The 15,047-nt window shown below is 39.5% G+C and overlaps 1 protein-coding gene across 2 annotated transcripts in view; it reads right to left on the bottom strand.

Annotated features, from left to right (window-relative positions):
- The window catches only part of grm2a (glutamate receptor, metabotropic 2a), a 52,261-nt gene extending 44,029 nt beyond the window's left edge, over window positions 1-8,232 (bottom strand). Inside the window, exons 1-2 of one of the 2 annotated variants that reach the window (XM_056253747.1) lie at window positions 7,906-8,232; window positions 5,851-5,923 (exon numbers count right to left, since the gene is read on the bottom strand). The gene's annotated coding sequence lies outside the window, so the exon portion shown is untranslated. The remainder of the gene's footprint in view (window positions 1-5,850; window positions 5,924-7,905) is intronic. The other variant, XM_056253746.1, reaches the window with a different exon arrangement.
- Between the last annotated feature and the right edge of the window lie 6,815 nt (window positions 8,233-15,047).

The following is a 15,047-nucleotide window of genomic DNA, read 5'->3' as shown; positions in this document are numbered from 1 at the left end:
ACTCGATCTTAGTGCTGCATTTGATACTATTGACCACAACATTCTTTTAAATATACTCGAAAATGATGTTGTGCATTAGTGGAATTGCATTAGCATGGTTTAAATCATACTTATCTGACCGTTATCAGTTTGTAGTAGTAAATGAAGAGATGTCTTATCAATCACAAGTTCAGAGTAGCCTACCACAAGGCTCAGTACTAGGACCATTGCTGTTTACTCTGTACATGCTACTTTTGGGAGATATCATTAGGAAGCATGGTATTAGTTTTCACTGTTATGCTGATGATACTCAGCTCTACATTTCTTCACGCCCTGACGAAACTTACCAATTCACAAAATTCACAGAATGCATAGCTGATATAAAAAACGGGATGACTAGTAATTTCCTACTACTTAATTCTGAAAAAACAGAGATTCTAATTATTGGACAAAAAACTTCCTCACGTAATAACCTAGAATACTGTCTAACACTTGATGGCGTCTCTGTCAAACCTTCGTCGTCGGTTAGGAACCTGGGTGTGCTCTTTGATACCAATCTTTCATTTTAAAGTCACGTTTCTAATATCTGTAAAACCGCATTCTTCCATCTTAAAAATATATCTAAATTACGTCATATGCTCTCAATGACAAATGCGGAACAATTAGTTCATGCGTTCATGACATCAAGGCTAGATTATTGTAATGCTCTACTGGGTGGTTGCCCTGCACGCTTAATAAATAAATTACAGCTGGTCCAAAATGCAGCAGCTAGAGTTCTTGCTAGAACCAGGAAGTATGACCATATTAGCCCGGTTCTATCAACACTCCATTAGCTCCCTATTAAACATTGTATACATTTTTAAATATTGCTGATTACTTACAAAACACTAAATGGTTTAGCTCCCCAGTACTTGAACGAGCTCTTAATGTCTATTAAGAGACATTAAGAGCTCCTTCACGTCTATTGCGATCTCAAAATTCCGCCCAGTTGATAATACCTAGAATATCAAAATCAACTGCTGGCGATTTCAAACTTATCAAACTGTAAATTTGATAAGATTGTCTCAGGTCATTAAATTATGTTTTTTTACACTGTAAACCCCAATGTTATCATTAATAAAGAAATCAAGTTATCATAACTTAACATTACTTACAATAGCAAGTTTTTGCATCAAAAATGAAACAGTTGTGTTTAATGTACTCATTTGGCAGCAACAGTCTTTCAGATTAAGATTTTAAGTGTTATGAACTCAAAATTTCAAGTTATTTAAATGATTCACTATGTGTCGGTTTAATATGATTGGCCGTGCCTGAAATTCTGCCTTGACAACACGCTGATTGGTCGATACACAAGGCAATATTTTTTTTGTTCATCGTGAATTTGTTGATGCAGGCAGCAGGCCAGAGGGACTGACTGACACTGCATAAAACAGTCATTTAGGGGTTAAATCGGTCCTGTCCATCACGTACAGACATTTCAGGCCTCGCATTTGGATCAAGACTTTCAATTCCTGACGCCTGTAAATGGAATCTTTTTTTAATCGACGACTGTCTCGAGTCTCGACTCTCGAGCCTGTTCTCCCCCCTCCCCCGCAGGCGCAGCAGCCCCTGACTCACTGTAGTTCTTCTTGCGCGCGCAGAGCGTCCGGTATTTTCTGAGGCTGAGAAAACGTATGGTAAGTGTGAATTCATAAAACTATTTTAAATAACATGTTTGCCAGAACATAACATCACAATTTGTTCAATGTTGTAACAGTTTTTTTTAAACTGTATTTTCTAGCCCGACGTTGTTTTCGAGCCGTTTATTCCCGCCCCTGCTCCATTCAAATCTTGCGCGCTGACAGCGCCCGGTATTTTCTGTGAGATTTACATCAGACTAAGGTAAGTGTGAATTAATAAAATCATTGTATAATGTTTACCATAACACAACGGCAAAGTTTTTCAATGTCATATTTTTTTCTGAACTGTATTTTAGCCCATTGCCTTCAGTTACTGCGTGCACTGACAGCGTCCTGTTTTTCCTTTCCAGACATTTATATCAGACGAAGGTAAGTGCAAATAAAAACTTTTTCATAAAACCTTTTTAAATAGAGTATTTAACAAAAACATAAGATTGAGTGTTGTTGATTTAAATTGAGTGCGTTTATGTTTGAGTTGTTAAAGTCCCCGTAAAGTCAAAATTAAGTATGTGTTCTGAGTTTGTCACACCACAGAAAAATGTGTTATTAGCCACCCAGCCAAATTTGAATGATAAAAAAAGCCGGCAAGTACATAAAATAAGCTATCAAAATCTTGAAAAAATGAGCAGTTTTCTCTGCTCTCAAACGCTGGGGGCGTGTCCGCTGGCTGCGCTGAAACCACGCCCACTCGCGGGAAAGCTGCACTCGACGGGACCCGCTACAGCCGAAATGGATGCTCCTAGCAGCTTATTAGGTTATACCAAGCCATATTTGTTTGAGCCTCCAGAGCCTGAATCCGATTCAGAAGACATTGACCAAGGAAGTCAACATCGTCCCCCTCGCTCTGCAACAGAATGGTAAATTTTTTCTCTCCCTTTTATGCAAGTTAGCTAAGTTATATGTAAGTAAACGTTAACTAGCTTAACCTAACTTAGACAAATAAAGTTAGACTAGCAATAAATAACAGAAAAAAACAACATATTTTTACACCTTATAGTTATAGATCAAACTAAGTTAGACTAGCAATAAACAACTGATTAAAAAATATATTTACACTTTATAGTTATAGATCAAACTAATAGCCATCATGGTTGTTATATTAACGATAAATTGATGTGCATAAATCCATTAGATAAGGGACTGCTTTGTGAACAGATACTAGTTTAAATTACTTGGCTAAGGAATTTTGATCATATAACGTTAAATAAAAATCACGTTAGAGGGTTGCAGAATTTAGTAGTTACAGTGGACTACCTACTATAATTATAACAAGCACACAAGGCAACTTACACTCATTGGTGGGCACGCATTGCCGATGATGGCGCCAGTTGTCGGCGGGACGGGAGGATGAAGGCCGAGGCGAGAGATAGTCGGTGCGGCACCTTTCACCAGTAACAACGGATTATCTGTGAATCCCAGTTGTCTCCGACGAAAGTTTATAAAACTATCACGAGTAAAATGATCACTACAGAGGCGGGTTTGGCTGGTGATCCTCAGCTCTCCATCAAGGTGGCTCTTCACAAAATTAATCCACCTCTTCTTGATGTCGTCGTTTTTAGGAAATTTAAACAAGGACACCGATCTGTTTTGCAAATGATTGCATCCAAGTAGTACGCATTTCCGTGACGAAGGCATGGCTAGATAGCAAACTGTAGGCTGTAGTAACTGATAATAGTACTGACAGTAACTCGCAAATGAGCGCCAAACTGATGCGAATGTGCTCTATTTATATTGTTAGAGGGATCAGTATCAGTGCGTCATCGAGTAGGGGCGTGTCCAAGAGCTCCAGTGCGTCATCGAGCCCTGTTTTAGACCCGCCCAAAAAATCCGTGAAATTGCCAGGGTGAAAAACTGTTTAACGGTCTAACTCCACAATTCAGTACTTCACAGTTCACAGTCTTTGTAATATGTTTTAGCAATACATTTCTAACCTTTAGAATGTGTTTAGAATGTTTTGTTAAAATTGCCTTTACAGGGACTTTAACGTATTCTCCTTTGACAAATCAGCAGACACTTTCTTCTCAACTGTCCTCAGAGGCTTCAGAAACAGTAACTCACTGAAGGAAGAACTGCAGCTGACTTGATTCATGTGAGGCAAACAAGTTTTTTAGCAACATACTTAAAATGATATCATAATTGTTGAAGTGCAGTGTAAATTTCACTCCTTTTGTTTGTTTCAATGTTCTAGTAAGTGTAGAAATCTACCATGTACTTAGTTTTATTATGATGTAATTTACTGTGTATATATATATGATTGTTTTTAGGCCAGGTGGTAAACGCTGCCATTCTTCACGAATAGGCTACTGCTGCTCTTCAAAGATCTGAGTCATCAATAAGGTAAAGCACACAGAAAGAGTTTTTGTTTGAATACAATTCAGTTTCCCAAGTTATCTTGTATTTTATTTAGTTACTGAAACGGCAAGAAAGCACTTTGACTTGCTTTGATTATTTCCATTCTTGTTGCTGTCCAACTAGCAACATTCCTTTGTATTGTTACATTTTTATTATTATATCACTCTAACCTGTGCTTAAACAATGAGTACTGTACGATGTATTAAAAGAAAATGCGTCTTAATTTTTTTTTTTTTTTTAATCACAGGATCCTTCGATCCCTGCCCCAACCATTCATCTAAAGGACTGCGGCAATGAGACCCTTTGGACCAACAGTGGCAGTTTACCCAGGATGAGATCTCGCTGATGTTAGCCTGCAGTACTGACACATTTTTTGGTTTTCCAGCATATTTTGAAATTTTGAACCCATTCTAAAAGTGACTGTATGATGTTGAGATCTATCTATTGACACCGAGGACAACTGAGGGACACACACAACTATTACAAAGGGTGAAAGATAAGTAGATGACAATATTTACAATAACAGACAATGCCTGTTGTTGTTCATTACACTGTGTTTTTAATTGTTCTGGTCAATTGTTCTGATCTGGTCAATTTCACTTTTCAATTAAAATTTTTAATCAATTGATTTAATTTACTGCAAGTATTGTAATTGTATTTTTTACTGATTAAATGTTAATATACAATGTTCAGTCAGTATGCATTATAGAAGTTAAGATATGTAATGTAAGCCTAATAAAGCTGTTGTGAAAAACAAAACTTGGTTTAATGATTTATAATTTATTTAAAATGTATTTAATAATAAGTAAACAACAAAATATAACCTGGAAAATTTGAGTTTACTCCATTTGCCTTTTAAGTTATCTTTACTTAAACATTTAAGTTAATTCAATGAGAAGACCACATTAGGTCAACTCAATTAATTAAGTTTGAATTTTCCCATTACTCAAAAAAACTTACGCAACCACTTTCCTCAAATCATTTGAGTAGTCTCAACTTATTAGGGTTTACAGTGTAGGCAGTAACAGTGGTAATAGGTATTTGGCTTCCTATCAAGCACCTTAGAACCTTGATGGTAAAGTAGCTTCACAGGTTTAAGTGTTGTACTGGAGGCTTGTGCCCAGCTAGTCAAACATTATATGGCATGATCATGGCATTCAAATATATTGTAGCTGCCTTAGACAATTTCTGATATGATGGAAATTTGACAAGTTGAAATTTGTTTTTTAAATGTTAGATTAGAATCCATTATTATACCTAGATATTCTCCTTCCCTTTACCTCTGTACAGATAAAACGTTGTCAAAATAGTTCCGGTTCACATGGCTACCCGGAAGCGATAAATAATTCTGCGAATGAGCGGGCCGGAGCAGAGGGTTTTCTGTTACAACGGTGTCGTGTAAGCGGCCCCTAAGTTAATAACTAATGATCTTTGCAACGGAAGTGAATCGATCAAAACTAACTTAACATGGACAATAACTTTATTCTAGAGCTGCTGTAAAGCCAAAAACAATCTCTGTTACTTTAATTTCCACTATAAAGCTGCTTTGAAACAGTCCATATTGTTAAAAGCACTATATAAATGAAGGTGACGACTTGACTTGACTATCTTTGTTGCTGTAACCTATCAATCCCTCCCACAGCAGATTAATCTCACAAGCGGTTAATCTATTTCCCACCAAAGACACTTGTCAGCATCTGTGACTTATCCCACCACCGTAAATTCTTCTTGTCGTCCAGTCTAAAAAGCCATTAGATGAACTCTGTGTTAGCAATTCTCACTTTTATTGTTGATCAATTTTCAGTGTGGTTGTGTTACTTGCAGATAAGGAGGCACTTACATGCAATTGTGGTGATAACGCAGCTTTGCCGCGCGCTCACAGAGGCATCTCCACTTTGCTGGATCACTGAGACCTGAAAATTTACTTTTATTTATCTCTTTTTCACTCTCTTTTACACTTTCTCTTTTGCTCATTTCAGATTTCAACAGAAAAGATATAACAAATGAGGGCAGAATACAATCAAACAAGTGGCATAAATTAAATAAAAATACTATCAAACACACACACACACACATATATATATATATATATATATATATATATATATGCAGACACTTTAAATACTGTAGTAGCCTACTGATTAGGCTATAACAAATAACATGCACATATTCGACTGATTCATAACGGTTATTGATTCACTAAATAGAACCGACTCAAAAGAGTCATTCGATCGGGAATCGGACTATCTCTACAGTACCTATTTCAGTTCGCATCGACAAAAACAATGCACGTTCGAGAACGTTAACGGAATCGAACGTCATGAAAATCATTCGGTTTTGGTGTTAAAAAGGAACCCTTTTCATTCCAACCTTTCTGAGCAGAGACTTGCGTGCTGGCGAGATTCTTGACTCTCACACAAGTCTTCACAGCAGAGGATAAGAGCATGTCCGGCACGAGCATGAATTATTTAAACTAAACAGCCTAACGGTTGTTCGCCTCTGTTTGAGCTTCTGTTATTTTTAAACCATGTCCTCCCTGCACGAAAAAAGCCAAACACATATAGTGGTCGTCGTTAGCATGTATTCATTTCCATCTTGATTGTATTTAGTGCATTATTTTTTAACACAAAAATGGGCGAAAATGAATCGATGATTGGCATCATGTAATTTTAGGAGACAGCAGACTTGGGCAAACCTGCACATTGTAATAGAATGCTAGCCTAGATACAACCATGCATGATTTTGAACGTTTCAGAGAGCCAACAATCAAAACCAAGGGCATGAACAAACACCATTATTACTGTGGTTCGAGAGCAAGGTTAAACTTGAATGGTTAAAAAACACCAGGGACATAGGCACTTTTCTAACAGTTACCTCTCGCTCCTCGCCTGGGTTAAAAAACAACAATCACAACACTGTAAACTCTAAAGAAACAAAAAATGTTTTACAGTAAAACCCTGTTAATTGGTAGCCTACCCATACAACACCAAAACGATATAATATTAATCCTAATAGATATTTTACTTTAAAATGTTATGAAAAATATGTTTAGAAGTAAGAAGTATGAATTAACCTTTATTTACGCACAAAATGTAATGTAAAACGTAGCCCATAGCCTTCTTATAGGCTATTTCTAAAATGATATATCATGTAAATAATAAGAAAATGTTTACATTGTATTACAGTGTATGTACACAATTTTATACTTTATTATGTTGGTCAATGTCTTAATTCTAAATCAAATGTAATTTATTTTTATTTGTATAAAGCAACATGTTAGACATGTCTAATATGTAAGACTTCATAATACGAATCTACGTTTCATGGTGGTGTGAATAATCGACAAGCTTTGAAATTTGTCACGCAACAAACAGCGTCCACAAACTTGTGATATGTTAATCTGAATCTATCCACTGCTTTTTTCACTTCGCAAAAATGTTGACCATACCGCGACAAACCACATTTTATACAAATAAAGTTAGAATGGTTACATGCTTTCCATACATGCACAGTCAGAGAATGCGTTTAGAGACACACCCCGGAGCGGGAGTGTTTTGCTATTCAAAGCGATGTGATGAGATGTTACCTGTGCGATTGTTTATCTGATCTGACGCTTGGTTTTATTGCCTTTTTGAAAACGTCTGAAACTGAAATCCTTATGCAAATGCAAAGCCAATGCAACACATTTTAATTTAAAAGGACATTTCTTTTTAATATTAGCCTATTATTGGTATTTCTTGATTGTGTCAGGAGTCAAAATGCAAGGCATGTTTTTAACCAACTGTTAGCAACGCTAAGTTTATGCCTATCTGCATTTGTCGTACTATCCGATTTCCTGAAATCACATAAGACACATTTATTTCAACAGATTAGATTCAGATGATAACAGTCTTACCTGACCTGTCCAGTTCACCTCTGATCGACAGATTCCGAGCGGATCTACTTGAAGACATCCGGTTATAAGTCCGTGTATTTTTCTTCGTATCCTTGGTGACAGTTTTGTATTGCTCTAATGTTGCATTTACAATGTATGGCTGAATTCCAGCAGTGGAATCCAGGTTTTATTCAGCGGGTGAAGTTTGCGTTGAGCGCGCGCCTCTGAGACGCTGTGCGCGCGTGGAACTGTCCGTGGTACTGAAAAGGCGTCGCGCGCGTCATTGGATTCCTTGAGAATTTTTGCCCCCCTCGACTGAATTACCTAAAAACGCAAAAGAATACTCGTTTCACTATGCACAAAAACTTTTTATTACTAAATATTACAGAGTGTTAAAGAAATACATTTGAAGTGTCACAGCTTAACCTTTTTATGCGCAAGTTGATTCTTAGAGAGTGTGTGCGCATCGGCGCGTACTAATATAAGATTAGATTTGCACTGATTTGATGTCTAACCCGGAATCTATGAATTGATAATATCGACTGGATTTCTTCAACTGAAAAAATATCATGAAGTAGGCATGGAGGCTATACTAGATTTCCAATTTACTGACCACTGGCAGACAAATATCCACAACATCATTTCTAACCTGTAACAGAAAAGATCACTGAGCGCATATGATAAAGACAACTAACAACAACTTCACTCAATCTGCTCTAACTGCTCCGTCCGCGAGACGCGGAATATGTAAATGCGCCAAAACACGTCAGGTGGTGTCGATTTTGTTTAATTGGCCAAGCACCAGTCAGTGACGGCGATATATTAAGGTTGGCTTGCCAGAATCACACATCATGGGATCAATGTCCCGTTTCAGGTCGATGGGCAAGTTTCAACATGACACGAGTGGGCGCGCGAGGGCACGAGCTCCCGTGAGGATGCTCTCAAACCGAACATTGCGTGTCGATCTCTTACCAATCGACCCAGTCACATCCCATCCTTGCCAAATGTTTATAACTTAAAGAGCATGCTTGTAAAATCAGTTGGATGTTGACCGCCAGTAATATATATGAAAACATATGACTTACAGATGGCATATTCCTCGGAGAATCCTAAAACACTACATTGTAAGTGACAGAGTTGGTAAATAATAAACTGACATACAAAAGAACATGCTGCGTGCATCCCCTCAGAGAGAAAAGTCAGAGCATCTTAAGAGCTTTTTCGCGTGTAAAAAGATGTTCACCTAGAAATGAAAATTCAGTCTTGATGATTTACTCACCATCATGTCATTCCAAACCACTATACTTTCTTCTGTGGAACTCAAAGGGAGATGTCAGGCAGAAATGACTGACAGCCTCAGTGACCGTTTACTTTCATGGCATCTTTGTTCATACAATGAGAGTGAACAGTGACTGAAACAATTTACCTGACATTTAATATTCCATGGAAAACAGACAGGGACTCGGTGAACTTTTGAATCTGAAAACTAGACAAAATCTAATTTAGCATTATCACACCGGTAACAGTGCTTTTGAATGAGAATAAGCTCAAATGTGATTCAGCCAGGTAATCACAGCTGGGTTATTATTCAGTAACACATATTGCAAATGTGTTTCTGTTTATGACACAATTTGGCCACCTATCGGGGTTCTTTAGGTGAAAATAGATTCATAAATAGTTTCTTTACTAGAAAATAGTTCAAAAAGATCATAACTCAAATGTTCCTCCTTTTCTGTGCTTCACTAAGCTCGCAGCAATCCACAAAGTGCATGGGAAATGGAGAACTTGTAGGAGCTTTTGGATGCATCACTTGTATTGATCTGTATTGTCGATGGAAAATCCCCCATGTCTCATTCAATCAGAATTTCAAAGTAACTTGATGCATGACAAAAGAGAAGACTAGAGGGGATTCCTGACTCTTAAAATAGTTAATAAGACAGTATTCTCTTCAGCATCAGGAACACTATAGCATAGCAACAGAAAAAACAACTTTAAAAAAGAAGAAGAAATTGATTCAGCAAGGAGTCAAGGACACCATTAATTTTTATCAAAAGTGACAGTAAAGACATGTACTGTATAGTGTTATAAAATATAAATTTTTCAAATAAATGCTGTTCTTTTGAACTTTATATTCATCAAAGAATATTGAAGAAAATAGTCAAGCTCAGTAGTTTACCTAAACCTTACAAACTGCGAAATGTTAATTATTTTAACAAAATAAAGAGGATCATACAAAATGTATGTTATTATTTATTTAGTACTGTCCTGAATGCAATATTTTACATAAAATATGTTTGTATGTAGTCCACAAGACAAAATAAAAAAGCGGAATTTATAAAAATGACCCTTTTCAAAAGTTTCCATACCCTTGATTTCCTAATACTGTGTTTTTTGTTTTGTGATAGTTGTTCTTGAGTCCCTTGTTTGTTCTGAGCAGTTAAACTGCCCAATGGTCTCCAGGTCCTGCAAATTCTTCAGTTTTCCAGCATTTTTTGCACATTTGAACCCTTTCCAGTAGTGACTGTATGATTTTAAGATCCATCTTTTCACACTAAGGAAAATTGAGGGATTCAATCACAACTATTGAAAAAAAGGTTGATAGACTATAAAAAATTAACTGATGCTCCAGAAGGAAACACGATGCATTAAGAGTTGGGGGTGAAAACTTTTGAACAGGATGAAGATGTCCAAATATTTCTTATTTTGTTTTAATATAAAAATAAAAATTTTTTTAGCACTGCCCTTCAGAAGCAACAAAAGATACCCGGTACATATTTCCCAGAAGACAAATGAAGTACAATTTACCTTGATCTTGTTGTGGTTTCTCTCTTTTGTGAAATCACTTCTCAGAGATCTTTGATGCCAGAACTTTGCTCAGCTCACACTATACCATACATCCTTTTCCAAAAATACCACACCCTATAGATATTTTTGGGTAAGAGGTATTTGTATCATGTGACATACTAGAATAGAATTTTCTGCTGCAAGCAACATTCCACGCCTTTCTTCAGGCTTCAGAAAGTTAAACCAGTCACACCCAGTGGACATAGTGTACAAATATACAGCTAAATTACTTATTTTCTAAATAATAAAATCTTCTACAATCTTCAAATTCAAAAAGTTTTCACACCCCAATATCAGTATAACATAATATTACTGCTTTTACTGTATTTCTGATCAAATAAATGCAACATTGGTGAGCATAAAAGATTCATTCAAAAATCATTAAAAATTAAATAATGGCCTCATGACAGCTGATATCAAAACCAACCACATGCCAGTTTAATGTAATGTTAACCCATAAGGCTAAGTGCTTTCTTAAGTTTGATAATTAATCTGCTATGTCATGTTTATGACATATTTATGACAATTTATGTTGTTTTGGTAATGTCAAATTGTCATTACCAAGACAATCATTACCAAGACACTGACAGGTTATGATGTATTGGTTTATGTCAAGTTGTCATAACAAAGACATTTCAAACAATGTCATATTTGCATTAAAAATGTCATAATTGAGCGAATGACACTTAATGACAGTTGTCATAAACATACATAAAACCTCCTTCATATTCATGACATGTGTCATGTCATGATTATGAAAGTGTCATGTCAGTCTTATGTACACCCCTTCAAGTTAAGTGTTACCCTTTTCTTTTCTTTTACTAAAAAGGTTGCAATAGCTGTTAGGAAAAAATCGAAAATGCCCTTTCTAACTGTCAACTAACTCTCATTAATTTGCAACTACATGACAACTAACTCTCAGTATAAGTAGACTGCTAGTTTAGGGCCAGGGTTAGTATAATAAGTTGACATGTACTTGCAAAGTTACTTATAGTCAGTAGAATATCTGTTGGGGGAGCATCAAAATAAAGTGTTAGCAGATAACAAGCAGACGGTCACCTAATACTCTGAGAGATAGTTGACATGGCTGGTCCAGCCTGAAAAATTAATTTCATTGTTTTGTCATGATTTGAACGTTACAAAACAAAATTTATGATAGTTGTTATCAGATTTCATTGGTGATGTAACGTGTTATCCACTGAAGGCGAGCAGAGTTGAACCCATGTGCAGTTTATTTAAATAAACGCGAACAGATGCAAATAATAAGAACCAGAGAGTGACTTGACTTGACATAAACCTGACCATAAACCATTAAAACAAAGACTCACCAACAGAGGGATACATTTAACAAAGCCAGACAGGGCACATGACAGGTATCACATGAGGGGTACAGGGAATCACATGACATGAAACAGGAATCATGACAAATATCAAAATAAAAGACAGGAAGGCATTAACATAACCAAAACATGTCATGGTGGCGGACTGGGGACCGTAAAGCAAAGGCGAATCTGGACTGTGGAGCAGAGGACGAGACTATGGATGATCAGGTAGACCTAGACCCTGGAGCAAAGGACCATGGAGTGAAGGACTACATCATGGAGGATAAGTTGGTAGTTCACGGCCAGTGGAGATGGGAACCACCAGATCAGCGCTGGTGGATCAGAAACCTAGGCTGTCCTTCTGGCCGAGACATGGGACACAGACAGTTCCTAAGCAGCCTCTGTGGCTGTCTCATGGGGCATAGAGAGTTCATGAATGGCCTTCGTGGCCGTGACGTGGCAGGAAAAGAGTTCACAGGTGGACGCCACAGTCTCTGGAGGAGCTGTAGCAGTCACCGTCTCGAGGAAGTGTATGTGGCCCACACACACATGATGACGGTGGCCACTACCAGAAGCAATGCAGATAATGGGATGACTTCCGGGACCACCGGATTGGACTTGGGACCACCAGACTGGACCTGCTCACCGCTCGCACTGACCTTAGTTGTGGATCCATAACACTGGCAGTTAGTCTGAACCGCCCTGAGATCCGTCATGACCCAAGCTCTCCATCTGCTGGACAAAAAAACCCCCACCAAAAAATCTCCAAGGGTGACCTGAGCGACCATGATGTGAGGGGACTCTGGCGTGAAAGCCATGACGAGGCGAGACTCTAGTGTGGTGTCCATGACGTGACGAGACTCTAGTGTGGTGTCCATGATGTGACATGACTCTAGTGTGGTTTCCATGACGTGACAAAACTCTAGTGTGGTGTCCATGACGTGACGAGACTTTAGTGTGGTGTCCATGATGTGTGGTGTCCATGACGTGACGAGACTCTAGTGTGGTGTCCATGACGTGACGAGACTCTAGTGTGGTGTCCATGACGTGACGAGACTCTAGTGTGGTGTCCATGACGAGACTCTAGTGTGGTGTCCATGACGTGACGAGACTCTAGTGTGGTGTCCATGACGTGAAGAGACTCTAGTGTGGTGTCCATGACGTGACGAGACTCTAGTGTGGTGTCCATGACGTGAAGAGACTCTAGTGTGGTGTCCATGACGTGACGTGACTCTAGTGTGGTGTCCATGACGTGATGAGACTCTAGTGTGGTGTCCATGACGTGACGTGACTCTAGTGTGGTGTCCATGACGTGACGTGACGAGACTCTAGTGTGGTGTCCATGACGTGACGAGACTCTAGTGTGGTGTCCATGACGTGACTCTAGTGTGGTGTCCATGACGTGACGAGACTCTAGTGTGGTGTCCATGACGTGACGAGACTCTAGTGTGGTGTCCATGACGTGACGTGACTCTAGTGTGGTGTCCATGACGTGATGAGACTCTAGTGTGGTGTCCATGACGTGACGTGACTCTAGTGTGGTGTCCATGACGTGACGTGACGAGACTCTAGTGTGGTGTCCATGACGTGACGAGACTCTAGTGTGGTGTCCATGACGTGACTCTAGTGTGGTGTCCATGACGTGACGAGACTCTAGTGTGGTGTCCATGACGTGACGAGACTCTAGTGTGGTGTCCATGACGTGACGAGACTCTAGTGTGGTGTCCATGACGTGACGTGACTCTAGTGTGGTGTCCATGACGTGACGAGATTCTAGTGTGGTGTCCATGACGTGACGAGACTCTAGTGTGGTGTCCATGACGTGACGAGACTCTAGTGTGGTGTCTATGACGTGACGAGACTCTAGTGTGGTGTCCATGACGTGACTCTAGTGTGGTGTCCATGACGTGATGAGACTCTAGTGTGGTGTCCATGACGTGACGAGACTCTAGTGTGGTGTCCATGACGTGACGAGACTCTAGTGTGGTGTCCATGACGTGACGAGACTCTAGTGTGGTGTCCATGACGTGACGTGACTCTAGTGTGGTGTCCATGACGTGACGAGATTCTAGTGTGGTGTCCATGACGTGACGAGACTCTAGTGTGGTGTCCATGACGTGACGAGACTCTAGTGTGGTGTCTATGACGTGACGAGACTCTAGTGTGGTGTCCATGACGTGACTCTAGTGTGGTGTCCATGACGTGACGAGATTCTAGTGTGGTGTCCATGACGTGACGGTGTCCATGACGTGACGAGACTCTAGTGTGGTGTCCATGACGTGACGAGACTCTAGTGTGGTGTCCATGACGTGACGAGACTCTAGTGTGGTGTCCATGACGTGAGGTGACTCTAGTGTGGTGTCCATGACGTGACGAGATTCTAGTGTGGTGTCCATGACGTGACGAGACTCTAGTGTGGTGTCCATGACGAGACTCTAGTGTGGTGTCCATGACGAGACTTTAGTGTGGTGTCCATGACGAGACTCTAGTGTGGTGTCCATGACGTGACGAGACTCTAGTGTGGTGTCCATGACGTGACGAGACTCTAGTGTGGTGTCCATGACGTGACGAGACTCTAGTGTGGTGTCCATGACGTGACGAGACTCTAGTGTGGTGTCCATGACGTGACGAGACTCTAGTGTGGTGTCCATGACGAGACTCTAGTGTGGTGTCCATGACGAGACTCTAGTGTGGTGTCCATGACGAGACTTTAGTGTGGTGTCCATGACGTGACGAGACTCTAGTGTGGTGTCCATGACGTGACGAGACTCTAGTGTGGTGTCCATGAAGTGACGAGACTCTAGTGTGGTGTCCGTGACGAGACTCTAGTGTGGTGTCCATGACGTGACGAGACTCTAGTGTGGTGTCCATGACGTGACGAGACTCTAGTGTGGTGTCCATGACGTGACTCTAGTGTGGTGTCCATGACGTGACGAGATTCTAGTGTGGTGTCCATAACGTGACGGTGTCCATGACGTGACGAGACTCTAGTGTGGT

Source organism: Rhinichthys klamathensis, unplaced genomic scaffold (genome assembly GCF_029890125.1).
Source record: "Rhinichthys klamathensis goyatoka isolate OS25496 unplaced genomic scaffold, OSU_Roscu_1.1 h1tg000109l_1, whole genome shotgun sequence".
In the NCBI taxonomy this organism is placed as follows: domain Eukaryota; kingdom Metazoa; phylum Chordata; class Actinopteri; order Cypriniformes; family Leuciscidae; genus Rhinichthys; species Rhinichthys klamathensis.
Note: the sequence above shows the minus strand (reverse complement) of the source record. Positions and strands in the feature narration are given on the sequence as shown.